The 21,909-nt window shown below is 41.1% G+C and overlaps 1 long non-coding RNA gene across 2 annotated transcripts; it reads right to left on the reverse strand.

Annotated features, from left to right (window-relative positions):
• Positions 1–8,132: 8,132 nt before the first annotated feature.
• On the reverse strand, positions 8,133–20,934 carry LOC141165098 (uncharacterized). 2 transcript variants are annotated; one of them, XR_012251056.1, is made up of 4 exons: positions 20,815–20,934; positions 12,955–13,091; positions 10,111–10,205; positions 8,133–9,067 (listed from the first exon to the last, which is right to left on the reverse strand). It is a non-coding gene; the product is annotated as an uncharacterized lncRNA (long non-coding RNA). The 2 variants fall into 2 exon arrangements; XR_012251055.1 differs by having other exon boundaries at positions 8,136–9,056.
• Positions 20,935–21,909: the final 975 nt, after the last annotated feature.

Here is a 21,909-nt window from a genome sequence, read left to right on the forward strand (position 1 = left end):
ATTCATTCATAAAACAAGCTAAATAAACAATTGTGATAAATAAAAAGAGAAAATAGTAACCCTAAAATGTGAGACGAGTTCAGGCGCAGTGAGCCTGAGAAACCACAAAGGTCAGATCTGCTCTCCAGAATGTCTGCTGTAACATTGTGAGATCAGGTTTCAAAGAGCATATAAAAACCAGGGCTGTGGAGTCGATAAGCCAAACCACCGACTCCTCAATTTCCATGACACCGACTCCACAGCCCTGCCTCACTACTGAGCATGTACATAAAGTGCAGATTCATCTCAACTGAAAGCCAAAATCCTTAGATCAGGAATAGAACAGACATTTATAGGACATTTCATAACTTTCCCAAATTCTTAAGAAAACATTTATAGCACATCCTACATTGTACTACTGTACTCAATTTATTATGTTTTTTAGGAGTCGATCCATTTTATACCAACTCTGACTCCACCAAAATGGACACCAACTTCGAATCCACAGCCCTGGTAAAGACAGGAAATAACTGGGAGTAGGATGGTTGGAGAGGGTAGTAGGCGCTGTGCATGTGCAAAAGCACCCTCCATATGGGGGGACCCAGGAAGAAGAAGAATTATACAACCAATCTTCCATGCTGAACTATATATAAACCATAGACATTCCCCTATGGTGACACAAGTTGGGAGCCCAAGCCAAATGGATTTTGTACGCCTTCTGTCCATGTGCCTGGAAGCAGAAAATGATTAATTTACCATTGGTAAGTTTACGACTTTTCAGATTTCTCTCCTTGTTATTTTTATAACAGTTTCTGCAAATGTTATGAATGTCCATTATTTCCTTTGTGATATATGTTAAGCTCTGAGCCTTTTGTTTATTAAATCCTAACCCTAAAACTTTAATAGTTTTGCCTTGCAGTCTTAAAGAACCTAAGTGTCCCCGTAAAGACTAAGGGGTACTTTTCCATGTGACCTTTGTATTGCGTGTGAGCAGAGAGTACATTTTGCGTGTGGCATTGGGACTTACCACCCTTTCAGTAAGTCATAACAGCATTGAGTATCTTGGGTGTGCGGACAGGTTTGGGGTATGTGTTGTTTTGTGTTCAATCAGTTCGCCTGAGGTGAGGGTCGAGTGCGAGATTGAGTTGTAGAGTGACACTGACCCCTTATAGTCACACCTGCGTCCCAGAGGCGAAGAAGGTACTGTTCGTTACACAGAGAAAAAAAAGAACAAGCCTCAAGAGAATGTCATACCTGGCTTTCTCTGAATGAGACATAATGACGCACATCAATGTTTTCTTCACTGATCTCACTGCTGGAATCTAATGTGATTACAAGCTGGAGAGGAGAGCAGAGCTGTGTGTCACTACAAACAATTCTAGCAGCTCTCCTCTCACAGCAGTAAGTTTGGGGAGTGGGGGAATAAAACAGAGTCAAGTGTCACAACAAACACTTTTTGCAGCTCTCATCTCACAGCAGTGAGTGTGGGGAGATGGGGAGTAACTTGTTATCACAGTAGATATTGGTAATGAGATTAATGAGGAGAGCAAGACTGTCATTATGTCTCACAAAGATAAAGCTGGTTCTTCCCTTCCCTTGGAGACGTTCTTATTTGCCCTGCATGACACCTACTATTTATGATTTGTCAATGTCACGCAGGGGAAAATGTAAACTCTGCCAGAGAAGAATCTCTGCTAACGCTCCCATGATGTTAGTGAAAATTACCATATAAAGTTTACAAGTTAATATCTCCGCAACAAATGTGAAATAAAAACAACATTATATTCAGCACTCTAGCTGTTATTCCATGATGTAGCCAGTTTAAAATGCTATAATTTGCATACTTTTCACCACATTCTGACTAGACTGTGTCCAGCCCCACTCAATACACTTGAATTGAGGAAGGCCGCGTCCATCTAGTTAGAACGTGACCGCATGTATGCAAAGCACATACTTGTGTTTAGGTGCCTGCCGCAGGTCCCGGAGAATCACTGCGCGCTGCGAGGATTCACAAGTCTGCAGTCACATGCAGAGTGACTGCAGACTTGTCATGTAAGGCCGGACAGCCCCCTTTAACCATATCCCACCACAGAGATCCTGGGCAGCGGTCTGTAAGGGTGGAGGAGGCACAGGAACTGAGCCTGCTCCACATGTGGTAGATGCTGTCGATATTACACAGCCGGCATCTTTGCCTAACAACCGGAGTCAGAACTGAGCTTTGTGTCTAACAGACACCGTCATTAATTACTGACAGCAGCATTTAAATAGTGCTATTGAGGCAAGTTATAATTGTCACCGTGACTTAGTGAACTGCTGTGTTCCGCTGCACTTGGTTTCTAAATTTGTGTTCCAACTTTTTAGCGGATATCCTGCATTATTAAGCAGAAAAGCTATATATATTATTATTAGTTTAACAAAGGAAGTTCTTTTATGCCCTTGATTATAAGGAATAAGGACATCATGAAAAAAATGTAAAATACATCTGAAACAATGGCTAACAGGGAGGATACTTCCCATCAACAACACATGCAAACTTAGGGAGTTTTTGACTTAAAAGAAAGGAAAATATCTTACATACGAGGTTACTTACAGTACAATAAGAGATATGTACAAAATTTGTCTAAAAAAATATGGGCAGGCCAAAACAGAACATGTTGGATCCTTCTCTGGCCTGACATCTGCTCTTAGGTGTGTCATGAGACTATTGCACATATTAAAACATCGGTTCATCCCACCAACAGTTTTCATCTTGTAAATAAATAAATGCTTCAGGCTTCAGGCACAACTTCAAGACACTGGATTATATACAGTGGATACGAAAGTATTCAGACCCATTTAAATTTTTCACTTTTTGTTTCATTGCAACCATTTGGTAAATTCTAAAAAGTTAATTTTTTTTTCTCATTAATGTACACTCTGCACCCCTTCTTGACTGAAAAAAAACAGAAATGTAGACATTTTTGCAAATGTATTAAAAAAGAAAAACTGTAATATCACATGGTCATAAGTATTCAGACCCCTTGTTCAGTATTGAGTAGAAGCACCCTTTTGAGCTAGTACAGCCATGAGTCTTCTTGGGAATGATGATGCAACAAGTTTTTAACACCTGGATTTGGGTATCCTCTGCCATTCTTCCTTGCAGATCTTCTCCAGTTCCATCGGGTTGGATGGTGAACGTTGGTGGACAGCCATTTTCAGGTCTCTCCAGAGATGCTCAATTGGGTTTAGGTCAGGGCTCTGGCTGGGCCAGTCAAGAATGGTCACAGAGTTGTTCTGAAGCCACTCCTTTGTTATTTTAGCTGTGTGCTTAGGGTCATTGTCTTGTTAGAAGGTGAACCTTCGGCCAAATCTGAGGTCCAGAGCACTCTGGAAGAGGTTTTCATCCAGGATATCTCTGTACTTTGCCGCATTCATGTTTCCTTCAATTGCAACCAGTCGTCCTGTCCCTGCAGCTGAAAAACACCCCCATAGCATGATGCTGCCACCACCATGTTTCACTGTTGGGATTGTATTGGGCAGGTGATGAGCAGTGCCTGTTTTTTTCCACACATACCACTTAGAATTATCACCAAAAAGTTCTATCTTTGTCTCATCAGACCAGAGAATCTTATTTCTCATAGTCTGGGAGTCCTTCATATGTTTTTGAGCAGACTCTATGCGGGCTTTTATATGTCTTGCACTGAGGAGAGGCTTCCGTTGGGCCACTCTGCCATAAAGGCCCGATTGGTGGAGGGCTCCAGTGATAGTTGACTTTGTGGAACTTTCTCCCATCTCCCTACTGCATCTCTGGAGCTCAGCCACAGTGATCTTGATGTTCTTCTTTACCTCTCCCACCAAGGCTCTTCTCCCACGATTGCTCAGTTTGGCTGGACGGCCAGGTCTAGAAAGACTTCTGGTGGTCCCAAACTTCTTCCATTTAAGGATTATGGAGGCCACTGTGCTCTTAGGAACCTTGAGTAATGCAGAAATCTTTTGTAACCTTGGCCAGATCTGTGCCTTGCCACAATTCTGTCTCTGAGCTCCTGGGGCAATTCGTTTGAGCTCATGATTCTCATTTGGTCTGACATGCACTGTGAGCTGTGAGGTCTTATATAGACATGTGTGTGCCTTTCCAAATCAAGTCCTATCAGTTTAATTAAACACAGCTGGACTCCAATGAAGGAGTAGAACTATCTCAAGGAGGATCACAAGGAAATGGACAGCATGTGACTTAAATATGAGTGTCTGAGCAAAGGGTCTGAATACTTATGACCATGTGATATTTCAGCTTTTCTTTTTTAATAAATTTTCAAAAAATTCTACATTTCTGTTTTTTTTCAGTCAAGATGGGGTGCAGAGTGTACTTTAATGAAAAAAAAACACTTATTAGAATTTACCAAATGGCTGCAATGAAACAAAGAGTGAAAAATTTAAAGGGGTCTGAATACTTTCCATACCTGGTACATAGAGTATAAATGGCAGCAAGATGAACAGTAGTGCTAAGGAATGTTGCAATATGAATAAAAAGGATAATAATAAAAGATGCCAATAAAGTAGCTGCTTGGTAAATAAACAACAGGAAGATACAGTTGTGCTCAAAAGTTTACATACCCCAGCAGAATTTTTCCTTTCTTGACCTTGTTTAGAGAATATGAATGATAACAAAAAAACTTTTTCTCCACTCATGGTTATTGGTTGGGTGAAGCAATTTACTGTCAAACTACTGTTTTCTCTTTTTTAAATCTTAATGACAACCAAAAACATCCAAATGACCCTGATCAAAAGTTCACATACCCCAGTTCTTAATACCGTGCATTGCCCCCTCTAACATCAATGACAGCTTTAAGTCTTTTGTGGTAGTTGTGGATGAGGTTCTTTATTTTCTCAGATGATGTTATTTGTGGGTTTTTCTTTGCATCCCGAACAATTTTCCTGACAATTGTGGCAGAAATTTTTGTTGGTCTACCTGACTGTGGTTTGGTTTTTACAGAGCCCCTGATTTTCCATTTGTTAATCACAGCTTGAACGCTGCTGACTGGTATTATCAATTCCTTGGATATTTTTTTGCATCCCTTTCCTGTGTTATACAGTTCAACTACCTTTTCCCATAGATCCGTTGGCAATTCTTTTGCTTTCCCCAAGACTCACAATCCAGAAACGTCAGTGGCTGGATGAAAGATGCAAGAGTCTGTCTGGATCCCAGAAACTCACTCAGCTTTTATGCACACACACTGATTGCAAGCAAACAGGTCACAGGTGAGGATGTTACCTTTAGTAGCCATTCAAACCCATTTGTGTCAAATTCTGTGCATGCAATCAGGCCAAAATCACCAGGGTATGTGAACTATTGATCAGGGTCATTTGGATGTTTTTGATTGTCATTAAGATTTAAAAAGAGAAAACACAGTAGTTTGACAATAAATGGCTTCACCCAACCAATAACCATGAGTGGAGAAAAAGGTTTTTTGTTATTCATATTCTCTGAAACAAGGCCAAGAAAGGAACAATTCTGCCAGGGTATGTAAACTTTTGAGCACAACTGTAGAGGACAACAATACGTCTGAATCGTGTTGATGTTTTTGAGAAACCGACAGATATCCAAAATGCTAGAAAATGTGGTTATGTGAATAACACAAAAATACCTAACTTTCTATGCTTAGGGTCAATGAGGTTCTTCCTGTTTAAAAATAAGTTTCAAAGAGAATCCCCTTCCTCAGCTAAAATGATAGGCAAATAAAGACAACTGCTGTATAATATCAAATGTTCAAAAACAGTGGCGCCAAACAGTATGTGGACTGGCATTAGGAGAGGTTAATTGCTGGATCATGTGAAATAGAAATATATGAATTCTATCATTTGGTCCCGCTGACCAGCGAGTTGATCAGATGTTAGGCTCCACAGGAAGAAATCCTAGAAGTGTCCTGTTATTGGCACAAGGACGCAAGCTATGGGCTGTCAAGGTTCTCCAATCACAGCGCTTAGAATAACGCATGGAAGATGGAGCATGGTGGACTTGAATCTGTGAGTTAATTAACTCCAGCAGGATCGTATCAGTGCGCTTGTCAGGATTCCTGTTGTAGAATGACCACTAGTGGCTGCTATTGTTCACCTTAATAATTGTGCTGCAATTCCAGTCCTTACCACTGGAGACTGCTGTTGTGTTCTGCAATTGCCATTTACTTTACTAAGATGGCAGATTCTGAACCTGTGGAATCCATCTTGTTTCCTGTTTGGGCCTACATAAAGCCACATGGATCTCACAATCATTGCTTGAGTATTGTGTCTAGCTGTTTAGCCTAGTTCCAGTCTCCAGCTCCTGGACTGTCTTACCCAGACCTGTTCTCACCTATCTACAGATTGTTTCCTACAACTCCTTTGCTAACTCTCAAGAACTTCTACTACCGCTTGCTGTTCCTGCTTGTGCTCCCTTGGCCACGGGTTTCCAGCAGTGCAACGCCAGTATCATAACAGTGCTTGGAATAGTTCATTTAGAAAAGATCACTTCAAATCTGGTAATATTAATTAATTTTATGTAAGTGATTCTCTTTAAAATTACCTTTGCACTTAGTAATATTTATTTATGATAAGTGATCCTTTTCTAAATTACCTATTCCAAGCACACTCATGGCAGTAAGATTGAAGGAACTGATCGTATCAGTAAACATGTAGGTGCATTAATAATAATAATAATAATATGAATTTTATTTATATAGCACCAACGTATTCCACAGCACTTTACAGTTGAGTGGGGACAAAGTAACACATAGTTCAACAGTTACAGGAAGAATGAGGGCCACTTCTCGCAGGCTTACAATCTATAAGGATATGGTGGGGATGGGACACAATAGGTAGAATATTCTTGTCATTTATGGTTCATTTTAATAAATAGGGGTTTTCATATAAAGTTGCATAAGCCAGTCATCAGCCATTAGTTGTCTAAGTATGGTCGCCCTGTGTTATTGGGTGCATGGAGGATGTGGAAACAGATTTATAGGAAAGACCAGGTTCTGAGGAAAAATTAGAAAGGAGCAATAGGGAAGAGCTAGATTAGGGAACGGAGGTAATAGGCTTGTCTAAAGAGATGTGTTTTTAAAGCACGCTTAAAAATGTGGGAGGTTAGGTATTAATCAGATAGTCCGGGTTGGTGCATTCCAGAAATCTGGTGCAGGAAGAGAGAAGTCTTTGAGACAGAAGTGGAAGGCTTGGATTATTTTAGTCTTAGATCACTGCAGAACAGAGAGCATGAGTAGGGTGATCGACAGAGATGAGGGAGGTGTATGGTGGTGCAGAACTGTGGAGAACTTTTTGGGTGAGAGTGATAAGTTTATATTGTATTCTGTAGTGGATTGGTAACCAGTACAATTATTTGCATAAGGTGGAGACATTGGTGTAGTGGCTGAAGAGAAATACGAGCCTGGCAGCTGCATTCAGGACGGATTGGAGAGGAGAAAATTTGATTAAAAGAAGACCAATCAGTAGAGCGTTGCAGTACTTCAGACGATAATGAATAAGAGCGACATTAAGTTTTTGCAGTTTCACATGTGAGAAAAGGTAGGCTTCTGGAGATGTTTTTAAGATGCAGGTGATATGAGCAAGTGAGCATTTGGATATAGGGAATAAAAGAACGTTCTGTGTTAATTATGACCCCAAGACAGCGAGCAAGCTGTTTGGTAGTTATGGTTGAACAACCCAAGGAATTGGCTATATCGGGTATAGGTAGGTTAATAGAGAGAGGAAACACAAGAAGTTCAGTTATGGAGAGATTCAGTTTCAGATAGAGAGAGGACATGATGTTAGAGACAGCAGACAGACCATTCCTGGTATTAAGAAAAACAAAAGGCCCACACAGCATAAACAAAAGATTAGCAAACCTGCCCTGGAAGAAAGGTAAGGGCACAGGATGCTAGTAAGCAACAACTCATATGGAAACATTGAAAAAAAAGGAGGAACACAGAGTCTTATTGGTCTAAAAATGGAGTTTGGCAACCAAGCCTTAAGTAAATAGTCATGGAACAAAAGTCAAGCACAACAAAAGTATATTAGTAAAATTAGACAAGGCTTCCTTACCGCTAGTTGGAGGTCGGGTGTGTCGTCACTGCTTTCTGGTTCTTCTATCCTCTAGTATACTGGCCCGGAGAGAATAAGACACAAGACAGGTAGTATGCGTCAAAAGACTCCAACTTTATTACAAAGCATAGGGTTTATATACACCCTGGAGGCAGAAACGGATTTACCATATATGGTCCGATCATACAATTTAGCTGTGCAAACAAAAACTGGTTTCTGTTCTCGTGATGCCTATGCTTGTGTTGATACATTTAATCAGACACATTCTGATGACTAGCAAGGACACGTTAGTTTCTATTGATACAAGGAAGGAACATTTAGTTGTTGTTGTTTTTGACCTAAGGTAACCGTCAGACTTATACAGCATAGATGGGGTCTTTGAACGTGAGGGACGTCATCTTCTGCTATAACATTCCGTCCTTTTGTTCCTTCATTTATCAATATGAGTCTCTATTATTTTTTTTCTTTTTCTTTTAGTACAACGCTGAATACACATTAGAAAAAGCTTAAAAACCAAATAAACCGCAAGACACATTAGCAAAACCTGAAAAATAGAATTATTGGCCAAAGTATCTGAGCAGTTCACCCAAATGTTTATCTCTTCCCATGAGACTGGGACAGCGAGAAAGGGTATGCTAGTGGACGTCACAGGGGCATGTGTACATATCCAACAATTAGCAATAGTCTGGTTTTGCTCCTTTAGTCCATCGATTAGAGCAAGATGGTGTTTAATGAATCTATTGTCATCTCCATCTGTGGTGCCTAACGTAGTCCATGCACCTGTGGTCGCAAGGATGCAGGTAAGTATAAGCAATGTCTTCATTCTTTGTCCGCTGGGTCTCCTAGTATCTTTTTGCAATGGGACACGTGGATCCAGGCCTCTTTTCCCTCTAGCTTAACGGCTGTGCTTGTGGTCAGCAGAACTTGAAAGGGTCCGTCAAACCGTGGATCTAGGCTTTTCCTCACGTGTCTTTTTCTAACCACCCAGTCTCCAGGTTGCAGCGTATGGCTGCTAGAGTCTTGATCTGGATCTGGAAGAGAACTGAAAACATTATTATGTATTTGCTTGATCTTTTTATGTAAAGCCCTCACGTAGGAACTTAGCACATGGTTGTTCAATTCTAATGCTTGCAGATAGAAACACCCTAGGCTGGGTACGTTGCCAAACAATATCTCATATGGAGAGAGTCCAGTCTTTTTATTGGGCATGTATCTTACTGAAAACAGAGCAAGCGGTAAACAATCCGGCCATGGTTTTTCTGTCTCAGCCATGGCTTTCTGAATTTTTAATTTCAATGTCCCATTCAGTCTTTCCACTTTACCACTACTTTGTGGGTGATATGGGGTATGGAATGCTTGTTGAATTCCTAGAGCTGACATGACTTCATTCATTATTTCACCCGTGAAGTGTGTACCTCTGTCACTCTCAAATACCTCTGGTACCCCATACCTGCAGACCACCTCCGCAAGCAGTTTCTTTGCGGTTGCCGCAGCCGTGGCTTTGGCAATCGGGAAAGCCTCTGGCCATCTTGAGAACAAATCAATACAGACCAACACATATTCCCATGATCCTGACTTCGGCAGCTGAATATAATCAATTTGCAGTCTTTGGAATGGATAGAGGGGCTGGGGGGTGTCTTTGGGTGGTGTTATAACTACTCTACCCTGATTATGTGTAGCACAAATCATGCACCCTTTTATCAGTCGTTCAATACAGGTGGAGAATCCTGGTGCCACCCAATATTTCTGCTTCACATTCATCACAGCCGTTTTAGATTGGTGTACAGTCCCATGTAGCATCTGGGCAGCCGCTGGGTACAGTGCCCTTGGAAGGCATCGTCGTGTCCCTTTCCCCCATACCCCATTTGCTTCATTCAGGCATGCACCTTCCTTCAACCACTTATCAACCTCCTCCTTCAGAGCTTGAGCCTGCATTTGGGATAAGATGTCCTCCGACACAAAGGGGTTTTTAGGGGCACTTAACTGACGTACTGTTGACCCTTGTAGCAGCTTGCAGGCTGCTGTTTTTGCTGCTGCATCTGCCATCGCATTACCTCTGCTTACCTGGTCGGTATGTGCTCTTACCTTTATGACAGCTACTTGTTTGGGTAATTGTAGCGCATCAATTAACTGCTGGACCGCATCAGCATTCTTTATGGGGTAAGACAGTCATAGAGGGGCTGCATTAAAACAGAGATGGCATGAATCCACTGTCTGCAATAGGAAACAAGTCCAAGAAAAGTTCTGAGGGCTGTAACATTAATGGGGACAGTGAGTGCCTGTACTGCTAGTTTACATGCATTTGTCAAATGGCGGGCTCCTGGTGTAATGCAATGTCCCAAAAAGGTGACTGAAGATTTACAAAACTGAAGCTTATCTTTCAATGCCTTGCATAAGTGATATAGTTGCGTTATGACATTGTTTCGTGGAGGGGGCCCAAATGAGCAGGTCATCGACATATTGCAGAACAACGATATGTGGTTCAGACCATCCCTCCAGTATTTCCTGCAGACTTGCAGTGTACATTGTGGGTGAATTCTGGGCACCCTGTGGCAACACTGTCCATGTATATTGACTGCCCTGGAACGTGAAAGCAAACAGGTACTGGCAGTCAGGATGTAATGGTACACTGAAAAATGCATTTGCCAAATCGACCACTGAAAAACAAAGAGAGTTAGAAGGTATATGTGACAGAAGAGTATGCGGGTTGGGCACAACTGGTGTTAGAAGTTCTGTGGCTTTGTTAACCAATGTGAGGTCATGGACCATTCTATATGCGGCTGGTTGTCCTGGCACGCTCTTTTTCTTTACTGGGAACAGGGGAGTGTTGCAAGGGGACTGGGTTTTGACTAGGACTCCCCTGTGTAGTAATTTTTGGACTTGCTGGGCTATGGCATTCTCCTGAGCCGAGCTAAGGGGATACTGCTTCTGTTGAGGCAAGATGGCTCCTGGTTTTAGATTCACCATTACTGGTTGAACTCTTAACCTACCAACATCTGTGTTATCTGAGGCCCAAAAGTCGTAGGGTACAGCCTGCTCCAATATCAGGGGAAAATCGTTTGTCTCTTCTATGCTGGCAATATCTAGTGACATAATTTTGCAAAGGGTGCTTGGTTTTAAACCTGGGGTCATGGTGACGGTGCCATCAGGATGATATTCGATATGTGCTTGTAATTGAGACAATACATCGTTTCCCAAAAGGTTACATTGGCCTCGGGGCGATACCATGAGCTGGCTATGTACAGTAGCTCCTTGAATTTGCAGGGGAATTTTATTAGTGACAGGGAGCAGGACAGACGGGGTGGCAATGACATGATGTGAAAAATCAGTGTCAGTGTATGGCCAATCACCTCGCGTAATTACTGAATTGTCGGCCCCTGTATCTACTTGGAAATCGATTTCATGTCCCCCTGGTAGGTTCACCTGCACTATACAACTGGGAGTTGGGGGTAAGGAGATGAGGGGGTTCATGTGCAAGCTACCCTCATCCTATGGGGGTGTTGTTTGGTTGGCTGGAGGACTCGTACTCTGAGCATCTGGATACGGGTTGGTCCTACAGTCCTTTCTAAAATGTCCTGGCTTTCTGCATCCGTAACATAGTCTCTGTCCCCCTCCTGCAGTCCGTCCTCTGCCTCTGTTGTTACTGGGGGTCGTCTCTACTATATGTATTCTGGCAGCTCTTTTTGCCTGTATTATGTCATGCTGTGCCTCCTGAGCTATCCTGGCCAAGTCCTCTGCCTTCACTGATCTCCACTCTGGTCTACTTGCTTTTACCTTTTCTGCAATCTCTTTCTTTAGTCCGTTCATGAAAGCACTTGCTAATACCCTCTCACTAGTCTTATTTTCAGGAATGAACCCCATTTCCGACCAAGTCCTCCTTAGACCCCAAAAGTAATTTTTGGGGTCCTCTTCCTTACCCTGAACTCGGTCTTCTCGTGTAACCTGCCTTTCTCCCTGCCTGTCTTTACATGCTTTTACCAATGCTGTTGTGAACAGGACTCCATGGTCTATACATTAACATTGTACGGGCTTCTTGACCTGGAACAACTGCGTCCCCTACTGCTGCTGCTGCTGCTGCACCCGGTGCTTCTGGCACAACGACCGTCCTCATTGGGAATAGTCTAGTTGGGTGGGGTCTTGGTCCTCCGCATGCCACACAGATATCTACAGTCAAGGGATTCTGCTGTCCACATCTGGGGCAAACCCTGCAATTGGGTTCCTGGGAATTCTGGTACTGGGGTGGGGGTGACGTCGGGGGCAGATAGAGAGGAAAATCTGTCACTCCGGTTTTTGTGAGTCTGTAACATCCGTTTCCTAATTCTTCAATTCTTCCTTCAAAATGAGCGCATGCATTCATCCATACATCCACTGTCTCCAACAGACCCTTATCTTTCAGCCATCCATGATAGGAGTTAAAGAAGGATTTCCATTTCTCTCCGTTTATCTCTCCATTTTCATTCATTTCCGCCTTACACAATATTTTGTCAATTCCAATCAGTGCCTGTTTCCCTTCTCTGCGTACTACTAAGTCTTTGGCTGTAACGCCTTCTTTGGCATTTTAGTTCCCCATTCTTTCGGTTCTCCTCACTCAGAGTAGACTCCTCAATCACTTAGACAATGGGCCACAAAGATTGCTGAACCACGCCACTACTTGCCCTCCAGGACTTATACGCCAACCAGAAAAATAGACCAAAAACACCGATCCCGAGACACACCCACAACACAATCATCGGATCCATGCTGTCATTCTTAAGTTTTTCCAAAGGATAGAAGGCAGGACTGACAATTTATCTGAGGGGATTCTACTGGTTCAAAGGGACCTGAGCCAGACAACAATCTGTGAATTACCTGGGAGCCGACCGCTCGGGGGTGAGGGAGTCTCTTCTATGTAGTGATATAATTTAAGTAGAATATAACAGTTATTCTTACCTCAGCGCTGTATATATCACCAACAGAGAGCTTCGCTCGTCCCACGTCTCGGACCGGTCGAGCACCCCTGGGCAGATTAACGCAGGTCCCTGTTCGGGCGCCAGCTTGTCGTCACTGCTTTCTGGTTCTTCTATCCTCTAGTATACAGGCCCGGAGAGAATAAGACACAAGACAGGTAGTATGCGTCAAAAGACTCCAACTTTATTACAAAGCATAGGGTTTATATACACCCTGGAGGCAGAAACGGATTTACCATATATGGTCCGATCATACAATTTAGCTGTGCAAACAAAAACTGGTTTCTGTTCTCGTGATGCCTATGCTTGTGTTGATACATTTAATCAGACACATTCTGATGACTAGCAAGGACATCTTAGTTTCTATTGATACAAGGAAGGAACATTTAGTTGTTGTTGTTTTTGACCTAAGGTAACTGTCAGACTTATACAGCATAGATGGGGTCTTTGAACGTGAGGGACTTCATCTTCTGCTATAACAGGTGCAACAAGATTAGGGAGGAGAGGGTAGATGCTAAAGTGCAAGATAGCGCTATTGGTTGCCAAACCCCACGTACATATACACGTGTGGATACTTTATCATGTATATTTACTTAGGGAGGGTTGTGACACTATATTGCCACTCATTGTTTGCTTGTCAGTTTAAATCTTTATTTCCCCATTTGTTGCTCTACCTATGATAAACCCCCTTTTTTGTATTGAATGTATAAATAAATATTAACATATTTTTAGACCAATAAGACTCCGTATTCCTCCTTTGTTTTAGACATTCCTGGTATTATGTATTAAAGTTGGGGTGATGTCAGGAGAACATGTGTATAATTGGGTGTCATCAGAATATAGATGGTACTGAAAAGCAAATCTGCTGATGGTTTGTCCAATAGGGAGCATATAGGGGGGGCTATGACTGAGCCTTGAGGACTGCGGGCAGTAAAAGGAAGAGGAGAGGAAGAAGAGCATGCAAATGATATAGTGAAGGAGCAGTCAGAGAGGTAAGAGGAGAACCAAAAGAGAGCAGTTTCTTTCAGGCCTATAGAGCGGAGCATAGTGAGGAGGAGCTGGTGATTCACATTGTCGAATGCTGCAGAGAGATCTAGAAGAATCAGAAAGGGGTAGGGGCCATTAGATTTACCTGTTAGTAGAGAGATTTACCTGGGGAGAGAGACTGGAGGAGATGTGAAGGAATATGGTCACTGGTGCAGATTGCATAATATAGTTAATCATTATATTATAGTAATAGGTTCCTTTGGAGTGTGCTGGGCTTCGCATCTATCAGTATATTAGGTAAATAAAAGGGATCCACAGTGTTTGTCGGAATAAGATACTAATAGTCAAATACATCATAATATATACAACCCCTGGCAAAAATTATGGAATCACATGGCTCGGAGGATGTTCATTCAGTTGTTTAATGTTGTTGAAAAAAAGCAGATCACAGACATGGCACAAAACTAAAGTAATTTCAAATGGCAACTTTAGGGCTTTAAGAAACACTAAAAGAAATCAAGATTAAAAATGTGGTACTCAGTAAGGGTAATTTTTTGCAGACCAAGCAGAGGGAAAAAATTATGGAATCACTCAATTCTGAGGAAAAATTTATGGAATCACCCTGTAAATTTTCATTTCCAAAACTAACACCTGCATCAAATTAGATCTGCTCGTTAGTCTGCATCTAAAAAGGAGTGATCACACCTTGGAGAGCTGTTGCACCAAGTGGACTGACATGAATCATGGCTCCAACATGAGAGATGTCAATTGAAACAAAGGAGAGGATTATCAAACTCTTAAAAGAAGGTAAATCATCATGCAATGTTGCAAAAGATGTTGGTTGTTCACAGTCAGCTGTGTCTAAAATCTGGACCAAATACAAACAACATGGGAAGGTTGTTAAAGGCAAACATACTGGTAGACAAAGGAAGACATCAAAGCGTCAAGACGGGAAACTTAAAGCAATATGTCTCCAAAACAGGAAATGCACAGCAAAACAAATGAGGAATGAATGGGAGGAAACTGGAGTCAATGTCTGTGACCGAACTGTAAGAAACCACCTAAAGGAAATGGGATTTACATACAGAAAAGCTAACCATAAGCCATCATTAACACCTAAACAGAAAAAAACAAGGTTACAATGGGCTAAGGAAAAGCTATCGTGGACTGTGGATGACTGGATGAAAGTCATATTCAGTGATGAATCGCGAATCTGCATTGGGCAAGGTGATGATGCTGGAACATTTGTTGGTGCTGTTCCAATGAAATTTATAAAGATGACTGCATGAAGAGAACATGCAAATTTCCACAGTCATTGATGATATGAGGCTGCATGTCAGGTAAAGGCACTGGGGAGATGGCTGTGATTACATCTTCAATAAATGCCCAAGTTTACATTGATATTTTGGACAGTTTTCTTATCCCATCAATTGAAAGGATGTTTGGGGATGATGACATCATTTTTCAAGATGATAATGCATCCTGCCATAGTGCAAAAACGGTGAAAACATTCCTTGAAAGAAGACACATAAGGTCAATGTCATGGCCTGCAAATAGTCTGGATCTCAATCCAAATGAAAATCTTTGGTGGAAGATGAAGAAAATGGTCCATGACAAGACTCCAACCTGCAAAGCTGGTCTGGCAACAGCAATCAGAGAAAGTTGGAGCCAGATTGATGAAGAGTACTGTTTGTCACTTATTAAGTCCAATCCTCAGAGACTGTAAGCTGTTATTAAAGCCAGAGGTGGTGCAACAAAATACTAGTGATGGATTGGAGTGTTCTTTTGTGTGATTGTTTTTCATGATTCCATAATTTTTTCCTCAGAATTGAGTGGTTCCATAATTTTTTCCCTCTGCTTGGTCTGAAAAAAATTTCCCTTACTGAGTACCACATTTTTAATCTTGATTTCTTTTAGTGTTTCTTAAAGCCCTAAAGTTGCCATTTGAAATGACTTTAGTTTTGTGCCATGTCTGTGATCTGCTTTTTTTCAACAACATTAAACAACTGAATGAACATCCTCCGAGCCCAGTGATTCCATAATTTTTGCCAGGGGTTGTATTATATACAATATATATATATATATATGCGTCACCCGATGTTCAGATTTCTACAAGAAGCCCCATCAGTAACATAATCATCTCTTATCTTGTGTTGTGAGCTATTATAAATCTGTTTGCTTTCCCAAGATCCACTTATATTTAAAATCTAACTTATCTCTATTAATTCGATATATAGGCTGTATACTTAGATATGGATATGTAACCAGGACAGACCTGGAGCTGGTATAATTTATATGTCAATTTCAGTTCCTTTCTTATTTCTTTATGTAGACTGATTTTGAAGCAGGAAAAAGTAACTTGGCTATATACAAACGTGGGAAAAATCTGTTATGGAAATATCATGCACTTCCATGACAACAGTTCTAGCAACATCCCACACATCCTCCCTCCGGAGAGAATTTGGCTTTGTCTACACATCTGCTCTAATACACTGGATGTCCATTTATCTGATGAAAGCATCGGACAAAACAGTGATTTATTTACAGCATATTGGCCTGGAAACCTTTATGGTATCATATTCTACTGACCAAGGTTTTTTTGATTTTTGGTATTAATCATAGATATTAGAGATGAGAGAATTTATTTGAGTAGAATTCAATTCTCCTTGAATATTACAAAAATCAATTTGCTGAAAAAATTCCCCTTGCTGATCTGTAGAGGGCCAAACAAACTGTTAAAAAAATAATAACATTCCCCTCACTGATCACCTGTTCCGTCGCCCCCGTCTTCTGGTCCTATGGCCCTTTTCTCATTCTCAGGTTGCACGCATTCTCTTTGGCCTCTTCACTCCAGGCAATGGCTTGCTGCTTGACTAAACCTCAGATGTCACTGTGCGCCATGTCGTCGTGCACATTGTGATATCACAACGTTATGAAGAGCATTGCTCAAGTGATGTCCCGGCTGCAGGGACAGGGGGACAGGTGAGGCAAGTATTTTTTTTTTCTGCAGAGAATAACTTCACTGCAGATCAAATTTCCCTTTAAAATTTGAGCAATTTGCCAAATTCTAATCTTTGCAGTTTCTATCATCTCAAAAAGAGACAAACACTGTGTATAGAAAATCCGATATAGAAAACAACAGCATAAAAAATTGCTGAGAATCATATATTCATCCTATACAAACTAATTAGGCTTTCTAGATATTGGCCAGCAGTAAAGTAAAAACCCTTTTGTGATCTAAATAAATTACATTTATTAAAAAGAAGGAAACTATTCTTCCTCGTTATTGCTAAGGCATGTTTAATTCAATTCACTTGAGAAGTCACATAAAAAGAATACTTATTACTACTTTTTTGCTGAAATATTGTAATGCGCATGCGCGGGGAAAGGTCAAAGCGTGCCGGCGCATGCGCACTACTGTACTTTGCTTTTCCCTAGGCAGGGCAGAGAGAGCACACCTGCGCAGGAGCACGATGGAGGACACTGGGTGGGTGACATAGGACATGTCATCAAAACGAAGCAAGGAGAATGGCGATTGTAAGAAGAGAGGAGGCGGTGGATCAAGACTAATGACGCCCATCGGACTGGACCGTCCTGTAGGCTTTCAGTCATAGATGTGCGGCTTTAGTCACTGCTCAGTGAGCAGCGGCAGTAACCATGCCACAACACTGATGTACTGATGCACTTTAAAGCCAGCTGTCTGTCGATGGGCACTTGGAGAGACCCAATGTACCACGACTTCACCAGGCTCAGGTTTATGATATATAGTGCCATAACTCAGATGTCAAATCTATCATAGGTAGCCATAATGGCTACAAGAGGACAGCAGGTGGAATGGTAATATTAAAATAAGTGAAACTTTAGAGACATTTAGAGGTCATGGATTCTGGCTAAATGCCAGTTTTTACCTGATGTTACACTTTAACTATGTAGTACTTCATTTTGTTACAGATCTGTGTTCATGTTGGTCAGTAGCAAGAACAGTAATTTGACAGTTTAAGAAACTGATTTTCAAATATTGTATTCATGCATCCTAAATTAATCGACAGGAAGCCTAATTTTAGACCTTTACCTATCGGTGAGAGCGGAGAGGTTAAATATAAAGAATGATTCTCTGATGGAACCAATACATCTGTACAATACAATTGACAGCCCATTGATTTCAATGGTACCATGTAATACTGTATTTCCAGGGTATATGAACAGGTTTCAAAATAAGATGGTTGAAAGTACACCATGCCCCCTCCTTCGCTATTTCTGTAAATGTGTAATTTCTCTCAGAACTGCTGAGTTTGAGGATTGAGCAGTATTCTGGGTTTTCGGACCGATCGGAGAGACTGCAAAACTCCCCTAGAAGTGTCTTTTGGGGAGTGAAAACTACAGGCTGCTTGATTGTGAGGAACACGTCACTTTGCCTTATATATACAGTATATGACAATTTTAGGTGTGACAGGAAAGTTTAAATCTAAGGAAACAAATCTTAGGTACACATGTGAAGTATCTCCCTATATACAACAACTTTGTGAATCCTCTTTTATCTGCTCTAAAAATCAGTATTTTACATGGATACCAGAAAAGTGTGGAAAAAAAAAAATTCTCAAAAGATCCAGGGCTGAATGTATAACGTCACTGACACATGTTAATAATTTCAGTTGTTAGATGACATGAACATCTTCCCCATCACAGAAAGTTGTATTGCAAAAACCAAGGTCAAACTTGCTGCACTTGCTTGGAGTTCATTGGAATACTACACCTCTCCACATATTATGATCTCTTACAGCCTGTTTTACAAACGGTGATTAAACTTCATATGTTTTTTTTTTGTCCCTTTAACTCTTCTCTCCCTAAATTTAACTATAGACAGTGGGGAATATTCATCAAGCTACATGTGCCAGAATTCTGTTACAATTTCCGTCAAAAAACTGTCTTTCAAGACTTGCACCATATTTATAATGTGACAGTTTTTATGAAGTTTACAACTTGGGGCCATAGCCTCATTGAAAAGGCTCATTGGGGAAAGGGATGTTACTAGATGTGCAACACAATGTCTCAAAATTGTGATACACATTTCTGGGAGAGTAACAAAATAATAGGTGGTGAAAATACAGATTAAGCAGGGCTTAAATTAGATTTATTACACAGCGTGAATCACCTGCCTGTGATAATAACTATGTGCTGGCTGAATTCACTGCTTGGGAGGACATACTGGTTTATCCATAGCGAAAGTCTGCCCCTTGCAGATGGTCACCTCTCCAGCGATTTCTAGGGGAAAACATAACTCTGAGTCAAAGAACATTCAATTATCACGTCTTCTGATAAGTGAGGGTCCCAGGAGTGGGACCCACATCTGTGAAGCATGTATAGCATATCCTGTGGATACGCCATAACTTTTTTTAATGGAAATCCTTCTTTAACCTTTTATATGACCTAGATCACCAGGGAGGCTGCACCTACTGTAATTGCTCAAAACCACCAAGGATGAGGACAGTATCCCTTAATTGCCTTAGCTCATGAGTGGGGAATTAATTTTCCTTAGGGTCCACTCGAGAGACAGTGACTGTTTTAGAGGGCTGAACCAACACGCTTTAGTTAAAGGAGTATTCCCATCTCCAAGATCCTATCCCAATATGTAGTAGATGTAGTAATAATAATAATAATAATATTAGCAAATACCTCCAATTAGAAATGTAGTATAGTATTTTTGATTCGCTATGCCAGTTAACTCATGTGCAGGCAATACAGGACCTTAGGTATCCACGGTTATGACCACTAGCAGCTAGCTAACTGTCACTATGTCAGTATGTCAGTGGATGTAACCATGGATACCTAAGGTCCTGCAATGCCTGCACATAAGGAAAGAGACATAGCAAATCAAAAATACTATACTACATTTCTAATGGGAGGTATTTGCTAATATTATTATTATTATTATTATTATTATTATTACTACACCTACTACATATTGCGATAGGATCTTGGAGATTGGAATACCTCTTTAATTCTACTCAATATTTATATTAACATATTATGGTTATTTTATATTAATTTTATCACTTAATAGTGAGCAAAATTTGGTATATTGAGTAACTTCTACTGTTAATACATGTTGCGATAAGAATACATGTTATCATAAGACCTAATGGAAGCAGCTAATCAAAACCAATTATTTTATTAATTTATATGTAGTTTATAAAAAACAGTAAATCATACTGCTCCTGTTATTCAGCCTTTGTAACAAGATTAACAGCTCTCCCCACACAGTGTTTGGAGGGCATCAAACTATGAAGCCCCCTCAGTTCGCCAAACAGTATGATGTACCCACAACCACCAAACACAGTATAATGCTTCCACAGATCAACAAATGGTATGATGGCCCCCACACAGCATGATGTCCCCAAGTATTGACAGAAAAAAATACTACGGCTCAATAGCCCATATCTCTAGTCTTTGATGTGTGCGTACTGAGGCTCCATGCAGGTGCACAGGCTGAATGGTGGAAGATGGAACTCATGGCTCCCTGTTCCATCATTTTGTTCAATGGTATCTACATCCTGAGGATTCAGAGGCCATTGAAATTGCTATACTGGGTGGGGCTTTTTGGCACTGGGCTCCCCCAACTCACGTGTGGTATGCAATTGTTTTCGGCCCTTTAGCTATCCTGGTCAATCAGCAGGACAGTAACAGCCAAAGGGCTGGATGTGGCTTGCTGGACCAAAGGGGATGAAAATATTAACCCCTTCTCTGCCCTAGACAAAGGGATGGTCTCATAAACCACTTAAAGTGGTTTTCTACACTCTGGTTTCTCCCCTCTACTGGCTAGTGTGGTGTAAAAATAATAAAATCAGATGGTGCTCACCCTACTCGGGTCCAGTGGTTGCTCTCCGCTACTTCTCTGGTCTCATTGCACTGGCCGCAGTGGTGACTACAGTACACATCACAGCTGCAGCCAAACACTGAGCTCTGTGCTCAGCAGCTCGTGCCGTGTACATTGGCAGAGTATCATCTGAATTTATGTTTAGACAGGGCTAGCCAATCTTTAGTGATTTTGGTATAAACACAATAAAACAATTTTGTTGGACACCATGTTAAACTGTTTACCTGAATGGTATGTGACACCATGCCAACATTTCTCAATGTATGCATTTCACTCCAAAATAATGTCTTATCTCCTGTGTGACATATTTACACCACATTTTTGTGCCATATGTGCCATGTAAGTCAGTTTGTAAAAGTGGAATGAAAAGTGGATGTGATTTACTAATTAGATAAGGTTTAAATGCATTCATAAGGCGGTATGCACACCACACTCTTCTTCGATGTCTAGTGTGCATATTGGGAAAGCTCCAAACAAACAAACCAAATGTTTATATAAGCTTCCTTTGCTAACAGGAGAGTTCTTTTGGGCTCTGTCCAGTCAGTACATGAAAAAAATAAAATAAAGAACTGCATAGTAGACTGTGCCAAAAAATAGTCTATATTTACTTGATGCCTCTAAACCTCGGAATGATCATTGTTCATGTCCTAGTCCTACCAAACAACTTCCTCCATGCAGTGCTAGGGCTGGGCAACTGAGCAGAGAATATGACATGGAGATTGTGTTTATGGTACCCAGTAGCAGAAATTTCAGTATGGATCATGACAATCGGAGTGATGGAGTCTCCCAAGAGAAATATTTCTAAACTCAAGATCTTTCTAAAGACATCCCTGATTCTATGCATACTGAAAAAGAGGGATCAGCAGCCTGTGATTTGAAGAGAACCTGTCACATTATACTTATAGTTTGATCTGTCGTCAGTATGGTATGGAAAATGAGAAGCTAAGCAGAATGATATACAGGTTTGTGGACGGTCCTACTCAGTGACTGAAAGCTATCTCTGCATACACTGTCATACAGAAGACTGTCAATCACTAAGTAGGACCGCCTACCGGACTCATACACACATAAATACCA

Source organism: Phyllobates terribilis, unplaced genomic scaffold, assembly GCF_046119375.1.
Source record: "Phyllobates terribilis strain yellow unplaced genomic scaffold, ASM4611937v1 Scaffold_11__3_contigs__length_659146591, whole genome shotgun sequence".
NCBI lineage: Eukaryota > Metazoa > Chordata > Amphibia > Anura > Dendrobatidae > Phyllobates > Phyllobates terribilis.